Source organism: Bombus vancouverensis, chromosome 8 (genome assembly GCF_051014615.1).
Source record: "Bombus vancouverensis nearcticus chromosome 8, iyBomVanc1_principal, whole genome shotgun sequence".
In the NCBI taxonomy this organism is placed as follows: Eukaryota; Metazoa; Arthropoda; class Insecta; order Hymenoptera; family Apidae; genus Bombus; species Bombus vancouverensis.
The window spans coordinates 18,170,176-18,182,344 of NC_134918.1; the positions used below are offsets into that span (position 1 = coordinate 18,170,176).

At 35.0% G+C, this 12,169-nt stretch overlaps 1 protein-coding gene across 10 annotated transcripts in view; it reads right to left on the minus strand.

The window, feature by feature from the left end:
• Positions 1-9,495, minus strand: part of FucTA (glycoprotein 3-alpha-L-fucosyltransferase A) — a 33,475-nt gene extending 23,980 nt beyond the window's left edge. Inside the window, exon 1 of one of the 10 annotated variants that reach the window (XM_033339416.2) lies at positions 9,349-9,495. The gene's annotated coding sequence lies outside the window, so the exon portion shown is untranslated. Of the gene's footprint in view, positions 1-6,368; positions 6,437-6,829; positions 6,878-9,253 lie in introns of those variants that run through there. The other 9 variants (XM_033339415.2, XM_033339414.2, XM_033339418.2 and 6 more) reach the window with 9 other exon arrangements.
• Positions 9,496-12,169: the final 2,674 nt, after the last annotated feature.

Genomic DNA, 12,169 nt, shown 5'->3' on the forward strand with positions numbered 1-12,169 from the left:
CTTTTGCTCTGTCAGGATCCTTTGTTGCTCGAAATTTCACTTTTACGCTTGATTCTATTTACAAGATCGTACGTTTACTTCTTTTTATGGAAACGCGAAATGAACAATTCATGTTCACTAATGAACTATAGAGAAGTTGTCGAAAGATAGGCAAACCGTTTTGGTAAATTCGTACGATGGAACTGAATTATTTCTGTGATTTAAGATAACGATAGTCTTTACTTTCAAACACTTTATAAAAACATGATAGATATTTCTTATATATTAGACGAATATGATTCGATTAACACGAACATGATTCATAGGCTTTTGATATCTGAATGTGCCAAAATAAGGCGTGTTAAACGGCATTTATTAAATTATACATTTATCAAATATATGAAATTAATGTCATGCCCATAAAGTATTCTCCGGTTCTACGATTTCATTGTGTTTAGTCACTAATGCTTATCGAACAAAATCGCTCTAAATGATTTAATAATAAATCAGTCAAATATACATGTGTTGCTATCGATGTACGTATAAGTAGACGACTATGTAACCAATATTCGGTAATTCGTCGAAGCTGCTAGAAATATGTATAATATACCTATATCTACGCCATGTAAAATGTATAGGTATATGTACTTACTTGCGCGTCTCTGGGTAAATTTTCGTACTTCTATTGCGTAATATTTTTGTTTCCAAGAAATACGTTTGACATAAAAACGCAATAAAAATGATTATACGTATGTTATCGTGCGAAGAAACATGATCAAGTTTCACTGATACTAGTAAGGATCGACCACAAAAACTGGACTGGACACGCTACTACCTTATCGTCAAAGCTTCCAATCATATTCTAATCAACTGTCCTAACAATAAATACGGTATAAAAAGATTATAACGCGACTTACCTGCTATAAAAATGCTACAAAAAGAAGCTTACAAAAAAATGTTAACTCTTCCGAAAGATATTGATTTTACTACCTATTGTATCGTAGACACGTGTTTATTCCGCCGACTATTTTCACTGTGGCTACTAATAACCTTGAAAGTTGCGTATCACCTTAAACTTGTAATTTAAAAAAAAAAGAAAAGGATTCAGTTCAAGTACACGTTACAGCGTTTTCATTTCGTACAGATTGTTTGCAAGCTTAATCGTATTTCTTGAATTTAAGTGTTATTGGCAACTACTCTTTCTTTCGCGCTTCTTTTGCAACGAGCAATTACGTGTTTGTATATTTTTACTTAACTCGTTATTATTTTGACGAAAGCTTTGCCTCTAACGACATAGCCCAGTTATCGCGAAAAATATCGATTATATACTTAATGACCCTTTCGCAATTGGAGCAGGCGTCCAATTACGTACCACATCCAATGACTCGACATCATGGGCCTCGCATACATATTATCATTCGCGTTACATGATAAATTAGCGCGATAAATATACGGAAATATAGTTGTATTGTGCTCTACAATCTCATTCGCAATTTAGCTAACGGTACTGACAGATAGACTTCTCAATGTACAAATGTTTTATCGAATACGTAATTTTTGTTATTTTAAAAGTTGTTGTTCGATCATTTATTGCGACAAGAGCCACCTAACGAATGCGTACGTTTCATAAAATATAGATTACAGTTCGATTCGTAATTTGTAATACCAATAATTAATCGATGCTCGATAGGATTTAATCGAGATGATCGAAGCTATTACGTTATAGTATAGGGGTATAAATCGCATAACGTGAGCGCGCAGAAAACAAAAGTTTACTTTACAAACCATAGACGTATGCACATACTTCAATTATGCGAAGTGTGAATAAAGAATAGACCAAACGTAGGTACTATGTAAGTTTTATAAACGTTCGGATAACCTAAATAACGCGACACCTGAATATTTTCCAACTACCGTGTTCCCGGATGTAGGTACAAAGAGTTTTAACAGCGATACGTGTAACAGGAAACTAATAGATTTCACCTGTTTTGCATCGCTACGCGTCTGTGTTTCTGCGAGTTTTATTTTAACGTGGGCCCGCATATTTAATCTCGACTGTCAGTTCGCCAAAAGTATCAACATACGAGTATGTGTGCTTATTTAACTTATTGTTACATAACCATGTTAGATATCAATATGTATACAGGGTGGGATAGATAAAGCGTTGCCAACTGTTCTCTCCGAAGCCATTGCAGATATCAACATGAAATTTTCGGATTAACGCTTTAGGCTGTAAAGTTTCTTAAGTGTATGTGTACCGTATACGGTATACTTTCCGAGTTTGAAGATATCCACTTGAAATGACAATCATTTCTACCAATCCTTTTGAAGGTAACGATATCTTTGTTAACGTAAACACAAAGTTTAATCCTTGTCGGATACGTATAGAAAACTCCGTAAAATTTATTGAGCGAGAAAGCAAACGCGACAACTCACTAAAGACTGGATATTACAGAGTCAAATACTAAAAGCAATAATAAAGACAAAGGATATTTTCACATATTTTCAAACTTCATTTAATTCTAATATTAATTAAATCTTTGTAATATATGCCTATATACGTATGCCGTATCCGAAAAATAATGAATTATGCCATTAGATACGAACGAATACCTTCGACGAAACAGCGAAACATGCTTAATTTGCAAAGTAAAAGTACATAGGGAAAATGCAAAGTATAATTACGTTATTTTATGAAAATTGCAATTTATAAACCGCATTTTTTTAGTAAAAATCACAATTTAAATAATCAAATACTATTCGCGACTCTGTAAAAAATATGATCAAACCTATATATATTGTTAATCGTGAGAACACGTGCGGTCGACTGTAACTCCTAATGTTCGAATCGCTTCGCACGGAGTGTGTCAACACAGTACATAAATACATATACGTGTGTGACCTCTCCAAAACCATTCACTCTTTATCCGAACGATTCTTTTTAACAACGCATAGCAATCTGCGTTTATAGATTAAAGTTGGTCACTCTGTATACGTAATATCTACCGTAGGACAATAAACAATCAGTAAGAAAACTCGAGCACCTTACTAGAACCCATTCGGCCGATATATATAATACGTGCATATATCAAAGGACAACAGGCACAAAACAGATGAAACTTTTTACTTACGTTTGTCGATCCATTGATACATTTGACATAATTTTCACACAAACCAGCGTATTTTGAGTGCAGCTGCTTATTTCTAGTATACAATTGACGTTCTAGAAACCAGAATCTATTCCGAGTCTACCCTACAACGGGAGAGTGAAACCGCCATGCCAAATTACATAGTGAAAATAGATTACTATTGAAATATTCGGTTCTAATGTTCGATTCCGACGAATTTCACCTAGTAACCGAATTCGCCTAGTAACGAGTTACGTGCACACGTATTATCATTGACTTGTCAATTGCTTGTTACAGAGGTCCGTACTGTTTCTAAACTTTATTTACTTTCACTGCATAATAATGAAAACAATCGCACGTTAGAAACTGGAACTCTGGTTTCTGATCTTTCGCGATTCGTTATTCCCTCAATATTATTACAAGTAGATTTCCATAAGATTTAATACCAGAAGCAAAGATTAGATTTTTGAAAGATATTTTTCGTCTCTAGTAAGTTTCTGTTAAGTCTTAAGTAGTTTATTGTAAGTTATCTGACTTGTGATCTGTAACGGTTGCTATTTACGTATTGCATTAAATACACTCCGTGACAAAACTGTAAGACGTTTAAGATTTTGGCGGATATTATTACATAAATAATAGTAGGATCGCTAGGATGGCATCGAACTACTTCGGTACGTTATATTTCAATCTAAATAGCAACTATTTACAATTGCAAATTCTTCAATGAAAATCAGTAGGACGATACTATGTACAGGGTGTGGAAAAAAGTAAGTGTAAGAATTATTAAAACTTTAACATTTTTTTCCTCCGTAAACGGTCATTTGCGATCCATGGTTCCTTCGAAACCTTCGTTCCTCGTGATGAATACTATACGATACGATAAAAAAGAAATTTGATCTTGCATCTGAAAATGAAGGTTATATTTACGCAAACTTTTCTTTGCGAATCTTCGTCGATTCGAAGGTGTAGGATCGCTCTTAACACTTACCTTTTTTACACTCGGTACATATAAGACAGGAAATACGATAAATGTTGACTTTAAGGGTGGCAGATCTTGACCTTGACGCATGTTGTCAAGGACACTCTCTTGAGCAACCCCGAGAAGGTTTTAGCCGTTGCTGGTTATTCCTTATAAAATTAATAAGAGAAAATTGCTGTCACCGTCACAGCGAACGAACTCTGCCTACAACTGTGCGTTCGTGGCGTACGCGTGTAGTACCGGTTGCCGATCGGCCGGCGCTGCGCGTAGAATCTTAGTTGCAAAGCGCCCAGGCATAATGGTAACGATAATTTTTTGCCATTTGCGAATATCTCGACAACTAAGATAGTCCGGTGTGTGTAGCTATAGGAAAAACTTGTCGAAAACGTCGATTTCCACGACATATTTAAAGATCATGGAAATCGGTAATGCTATCCGCTTTCTAAATATCTAGTTACCCTTGCTCTTATCAACGATATGATTTTTTCAATCCGTATCGATCTCTCTTACTTCTACCGCTATAGATCCACCATCGTATATATACGTATATATCTGTTACTAAACGTTCTAACATAGCGGCTAGGATGACATTACAAATAGTCGATGAACAATAGCCGCGATCCACGCAACATACATACTCGAGTACTTGTATTTAGGTAATTACGTTACGAAAAGATAGAACTTCGCGAGACCAATTTTGTAACTGACAAAGCGTTGCCACGATTCGTATGGCATAAATTTATTTCTCTGACATATTCAGGTTAAAAATCATACGCATCTGCTAAATTATATAATATTATATAACACGATACATATATGTATGTATTTATTTCGCAAACATTTTTCTTGTTTCATTACACCAGGCTGAACCAAGGGAACCTTCAACGTATATCGTCAATATTTAAAGTTGTCGACTAAAAAGATCAATATATACGTACATTGTCAACACGATATTGTCAATATTTATTGTCAAGCCACATTTTTATCGGCAACTTTAAGATATTGGCAATATTATGGATCGTCCGAGGACTCTCTAATACGTTTAATTACTTACAAATTTAAAATACTATCGGGATTCTAATTAAAAATACATACGAAGTGAAGCGATATCAGAGACATTACATCCTTCTTTCGGTTTATTTTACTCGGTACTTTTATACGCGGTGAGAAAACATATTTTTCTATAATCTTCATCGCATTTACCGTGTTATCAACAACGATGAGATTTCACTAAGAAAGGAGAAGTTACGAAAATCTACTACAAACATTAATCACTTTTAAACTGAAATTTACTTTGATTCATTTTGTGATTTTGAAAAAAAAAAAACAAAAAAGCTAAGTTATATCGTGACAATCATAGTTTTCGTACATCGAAGAATATTTGAAATGTTTGTATTTTGATCGCGATACATAATGAGAGAAAGTGAAATGGCAAATTCATAGAAATATGAGATACCTGATTGGTAGCAATATGAGACAATCTCACGTTACTACCACATTTAAAAATTGATCGCTAAATAATAAAATGAAGTTCGATCGTTTCTTCGAATCTTACGAACGAAACTGAGTAAAGAAAACAAAGGTTTAAAATTATTCCGAGCAAGAAAAAGGATACAAGCTATTAAAACTGTGAAATTAAAAAAATGTATGTACTCTAAAGCGGCAAAAGTATTTAACGTGCCACGGTCAACGCGTCGCATCTGAGAACGTAGCTTGCACAAAATCAGCGTAAAAAGCAATTTTAGAAAATGGCCTCGAAACCCAATTGGTTAATTATACGTATCTTGAAGACGAAGTCAAAATTCTTTGGAACGTCCACTAAACATATCCAACTAACCATCTATCAACTAGCGAACGTTAGAAATAGTATCGAGCATCCTTTTCGGAATAGCATGGCAGGAAAAGGCTGGATAGACCGTTTTTTAACCCGTTATCGAGACGAGATCGTTTCACTGACACCAACAGACGCTTCAGCTGCCAGAACACTCGGCTTCGACAGAGAAAATGTAAATGCTTTTTTTTTATATATTCTTGATCAAGAGCGTGACAAATATCGTTATACTCCCGATCGAATTCAGAATACAGGCGAGATGGGGCTTTTACCGCTGTACAGTCAAAAGTATCAAAAGTTGTTGGTCTTGAGGGGAAAAAAGGCAAATGGCCAACTTAACGGCAGCAGAACGTGGTGCATCGATAACAGTTACGCGCTGTATGAAAGCGACAGAAAACTTTGCGCCACTTATGATCATTTTTCCAAGGAAAAATGAGAATAAATTACTTACGAAGGTGACACTATGCGAATCGTTCGGCACATATCATCCGTCTGGCTGGATTCGAACACCACTCTTCACACAACGGATCAAACGCTTCCTTAATTTTATCAGACCTTCGGAAGAATCTTCTATCTCGTTGATATCGAATGGACGTTACAGCGATACGCGTAACGTAGACGTAATGATAAGCAATAATATATTTTATGATAACGTAATATTTCTCATTATTTCCATATAACGCTGTAACTAACGTAATATATGATTTTGAGCATTTAGTTTCGATCGAAATGCATCGGCGCTTCAAAGTACATCACTACTTCAAATAACGTTCTTTGTCGCTGTTTAATATCATGTTTAATCGTTAATTTGCGATTATTAGTTATAAACGAATAATTCGTTATTTATGTTTAATAACCGTAATCGTATGTTGGATCAATTAGATTAAAATAGAGAGGCAACGATATACGTACGTACATAGGTAGATACTGCAGTTGAAAAATGTGTATATCAAAGTTGCGTTACCAAAGAACTAAAAACGTTCTACTAACGCTAAACGCAAAATGAGATTATCGTCTTTCTCTTTTTTCTGTTCGTTTTTCTAGTGTACATAGATAGCTTATCGATATAATCGACTACTTTCTTTCGTTATTGACAGAACTACAAATAGCTACAAATAACTGTGTATAGCTACTCGTATAAATATCATTCGTAAATGTTTAAGGATATACTTCTTTTCGCGAGAGAGATACGGTAAGGTTTAAGTAAAATAATATAAATTATATTCACACGATACATACACAGTACATACACACGATAAACGTATATACGCATATGTATATGTATACTCATAATGCTAAAAATAGATAGAATTTTTACATAATAATATGCTTAATGGAACGAAACAATCGACCTTAGTCGAATCGAGCTTTCTTTACGAATATGATACTAAATCCGGCTGTAATGCGGTACTGATGCTATCGGTTCTTATTATCGAAATATAGCTAAAGAGGTAGTATAGAACACCGTACCAGCATGAATCAACCTTCACGCCCACTTCCCAATTCACCCCTCTCATATGTATGTACATACGTATAATGCTTGCCATGGTAACCTCAACATTTCGTACTGAAATCATCCGACGAGTAAAAGCACAGATATAAAACTGGTATTTTACATATCGTACATATCGTACATATCGTACATATCGTATAATCGTTCAAAGTTGAACATTCGGAAATTACGATACACGTTAGAGACTACGCGATATAATTTTCTCGAAGAAAATAGGAAAACTTTATAACATCGTGTACGTAACTCCTTTTACATATCATAAGCGAATATAATCTTTACATATGCACTCGACTTATTATGAAGTTGCAACGATCAGACCAAAATCGTACAAACTAATTTACTTTTCAAACTTCTTTGCTGTAATTCGTACTATAATTTTCAACAGTATCTATTTTTTTCAAAACCACGAATTCGGAAAACATTAGACTTATTTACATATGTACATGTACGTACTTATGTATGTATTAAGTTTTTCCCGCGTAATACTATACAGTGTTTCAATAAGTGCAAAATATTCGCCACAAAACTGCTACTTCCATCATAGTCGTTACAACTATACCTGTTATAGCTTTTTGTAACAGTTAATCACCCAAGCTTGTCCTCGATGATGATAAATCTTTCGGTATTTAAAATTTCCTTGTCTTAAACAAACTCCCTTAAACTGTTAAAGTCTTACGCTCAAAATCTTCGATCATGAACAATTTAAGTAAACTAACTTATCTCTATCGCGACTATACGCTGTTTGTATTTAATAAATATAAATATACATATAATTTATGTATTGTTGTATTTTCTTGAAATTTTCTTGAAATCTTCTCCATGTAAAAGTGTTATAATATACATGTATATACAGATATCTGTAGACTTATGTCTCAATACGATAAACTTTTTCGTTTAAATTTTTAATTAACGATTCGATTCGTTATTTCTATAGTAACAGACTTTTCAACGTTTGTAGCATGTTGTTACAAATTAGAAAAACAGATACGTTTGTAAAGCGCAAATACAAAACAAAAGTTTAAACAATCGAACAAGATGTTTGAATGTACATGTATACTTGACATTAACACCGTACATTATTGTATTGCAACACTAATTACAAAGCATCAGGTACATCATACATATATATTAATATGTATTGTATTATTTCGTTAAAATGTATCGTATTAAAATTAATAGAAAAGCAATCCGGTACGGTAGTTACCTACTTCGAAATCCATACCAATGTTATCGATATAGAAACATTGAATTATTTGAAATTAAGCGACAGGTTCGGATAGATATCGGATAGTAGCTTTTAACTTCAAAGTTTACACGTGAAAGATAACGATAACGTTAATTGCAATATTTTGAGAAAAGCATCCTATTGTACACAGATATATTTACTACTAAATGATCTTTGTATAACTGAGGAACTAATTAAAGAAGTTCATTGAGAAAAACGGCGGATACGGAGGTAAGTGTAAGAAGTACCGCACCCGAAAATCTGACATCGATAGGAATTTTACAAGGAATCGTAAAAATGCTTGATAGTTAGTTTAGAAGTTGGCGGTATAATAGGATCTTCATAGAGAAAACGATAAAACATCAAACAGATTTTGACAGATAGATACTGTTGCGAGTTATTTTCCAAAATGAACAGCTGGTAACTCGCGCTTACGGAAAAGATGATTATTATAACCGTGAGAACGTATAGCGATAAAATATACGAACCGATTGCTAAATATCGTGCGAACATTAACAGTTTCGCCGTTTCATGGCACCATGCGATACCGAGAGTGTAACGAATAGACAGGGAACGAACGTAAGGGAAAAAGACTTACCGTTCGAAAGATGCATCGAAGGACGGGACCACGTGTTTAACCGTGAAATACGAGTAGCAGTGCACCACGAAGATGCACCTCGATGATGCACTCACCCTTAGTCACATGTCCAAATGCTTCGCGTCGGGCACCACCTATGCGCGAGATTATTCATTCCCGATCGGGCAATTCACGGTGTAGACGGTTGGCCTAGCCCGTCGCTTCTGTCCTCTTGCTGTATCCTCCTCCTACCTACTCCTACTCCTACTCCTACTCCTACTCTGCCTCTTTTTCCTGCTCTTTCTCCTCCTCGTCCTCCTATTCCACCACCTCTGGGTGTGCGCAGTTCCTTTTCGCTTCCGTAGACGTTGCGCGTTCAACACGCGCCATCCCCTTTACTCCATCCTCGCAACCCCCGAGCTTTGTGTCGGTATTACACGTACCAAGTTATGTAGCAAGGGGAAAATCTATAAGAGCCGCGACTGCGCCCTCGCTATGCTGCTCCACACAATTTCCCCGCTTAAGCCTCCTTCAGCATCGCGAACTTAATCGCACAGCTACTAGCATCCTGCTGCTCGAAATGATCGAAACGATGATCGAACTGACGATCGAAATCAATCCGCCGTACTAACCAGACATTCGACTAATATTTGGAAAACGGATAAACTAGATATATGTACTTACATACATAAGTACTCTGACCGAATGATCCTTTATGCGTTGCCTCTGTTAAAAACTAAAAGATTTTCAGAATAATCGTACAATAATGAAGGAAAAATAAAATAACGCAACGAAAAGAAATCGTCGACTGTAAAAAGCACGCGAAAGTTTACACGTCGTAGCCCACAAAAAAATACCGCGATAATCTACTGTTAAGGAGTTTTGCGCGTATTGTCAATTGTCATTTACAAAATAGTTATATATGCATTTATGTATCTCGATATTTATTTTTAAGCACTGCACAATTACAATGTAAACGAAATTGAAGATTTAACAGTTGCCTCCCACAAGTTTCCAGTTCAATTTAAAGCAGAAAAATTCGAATTTAAAGCAAAACCGCGATTTTCTTTTTTAGATTATACGTCAAATTACAAATATTACATATGTAACATTAGTACTAAAATTACTATACGAAACTTCGAAATTAAAATAAAATTTGGTCCACTTAATCCGTAGAAGATAAGATATTTTATATTCCGTATTCTTTTTCATATTCGTCCACAATCTTTTTCGAATTGGAATTAGTAGTAAAGTATTAAAAAGTATAAAACAGGTATGTAGAGAAATATCATTGCTTATTCTGCTTTTCTAGTAACATAATTTATGTACATATTTAGAATTTAGAAATAAAATTCATTTCATTTATAAAGATCTATTTACATCGATATCTGTGTTTTTATATATGTACATATATTTCGCGATATTAGATATCTTCCCTCGCGTATTCTTTCACGCGATGTGTAGGAACCACGATCGTATAAACAGATGATACCGTGTATGATCATAGAAACGCGTTTCCATACTCGCTGCAGAAAACCGTTCGAAAATTGAATCCTGTCTAGTCAATGATCAACATAGAAGGTCAACAAAATCCACGTTCTTGCGACTCAGACAGGGATGAGTCGAATGTCTCTGTCTCTATCTGAGACATTCATAGCGTGTCACTTGTGCGCAAAACGAGAGTTTTCTTGTCTTCCATGTTGTTTCTTCTCGATTCAATTTTAGGACAGCTTTCTCTAGGCTTCTGTATATGAGCGTGGAAATCTGTTTGTAGGACCGTGATCTCGACTCTGAACTCTGGACACTCCTATACCGAAAGTATTAACGGAACCGCCCGTTTCTCGAGTCGAAAAAAATCAAGATGGAAAAGAAGGAAAGGTCTCATTCAAGGCATATATACATATGCATTATACATAGATACTATCAGAAGAAATGAAAGTGCTCGCGCTTATGAACCTAGTTGTTCCCGGAATAGTGCTGCACCATACGACCAAGTGATGAGTTTAATTGACGTTAGCATATACAAGAACCTGTAAAATTAGGGATTTACCCTGTTTGGTTACATACTACCATCGACAGGAACCTATTGAGTTCCACGCAACAAAAACCTATTTAATTGTACGATTCTACGTAAAAGTTCATATCTACTGTTCTATCCGAGATATACAAGTATAAGAATAACAAAATCGCGCAATGATCAAACTAATTGTAACTTGTCTAAGAAAGAGAAATTAATTGTTAACTATATTTTTGAACGATGACACATAAATATCAGTATGAAGCAAATTACTATAGAAGAGGGCGTCTACTAATGGTTTTTCATCTTCTGAATTATCCAAAGAATGGAAAGTCATTCTCGTTACCACTTTGTCACCGTTCTCGACTTCTATATCTATAGCAGTATTAGTTGTGATTTGTTTGTAGCCGATATGCCCATCGTAACATGTCGCCCCGTCGTCGTATTGGGCTAATCGCGGTCTTTGCAATTAGCGTTGAGAGTTATTAATTACAGTTTGAACCAGAATTGCGAGTCTAAATTTCGCGTTATCGATTAGAATTGCAAAAAAGTACCGACTTCAGTTTGGTTTAGCGTTACGCTGGAAAGACGATCGCGTTTGTTTTATGGTTGCGAATTATAAGATGTCGTGATTTTTCTTAGTATTTTCTATCGTGAATAATTATTAGAATTTGTCGAAGAGTAGAGTTTGAATTTGTCGCATCCGATTTTATTGAAAGGTAAATTAAAATCGTGACTGTCGTGCATAATTGAAATAGTTTTTATTTTCATCTATAGATAGTAACTTTAAATTAAATTCGAACTTAAATACATAGGTTCTTGTATATATTGAGTTCCAATCAAATAGGGTAGATCCCTAATTTTATAGGTTCTTGTACATGCTAATGCCAATTAAACTCACCACTTGACCGCATGGTACA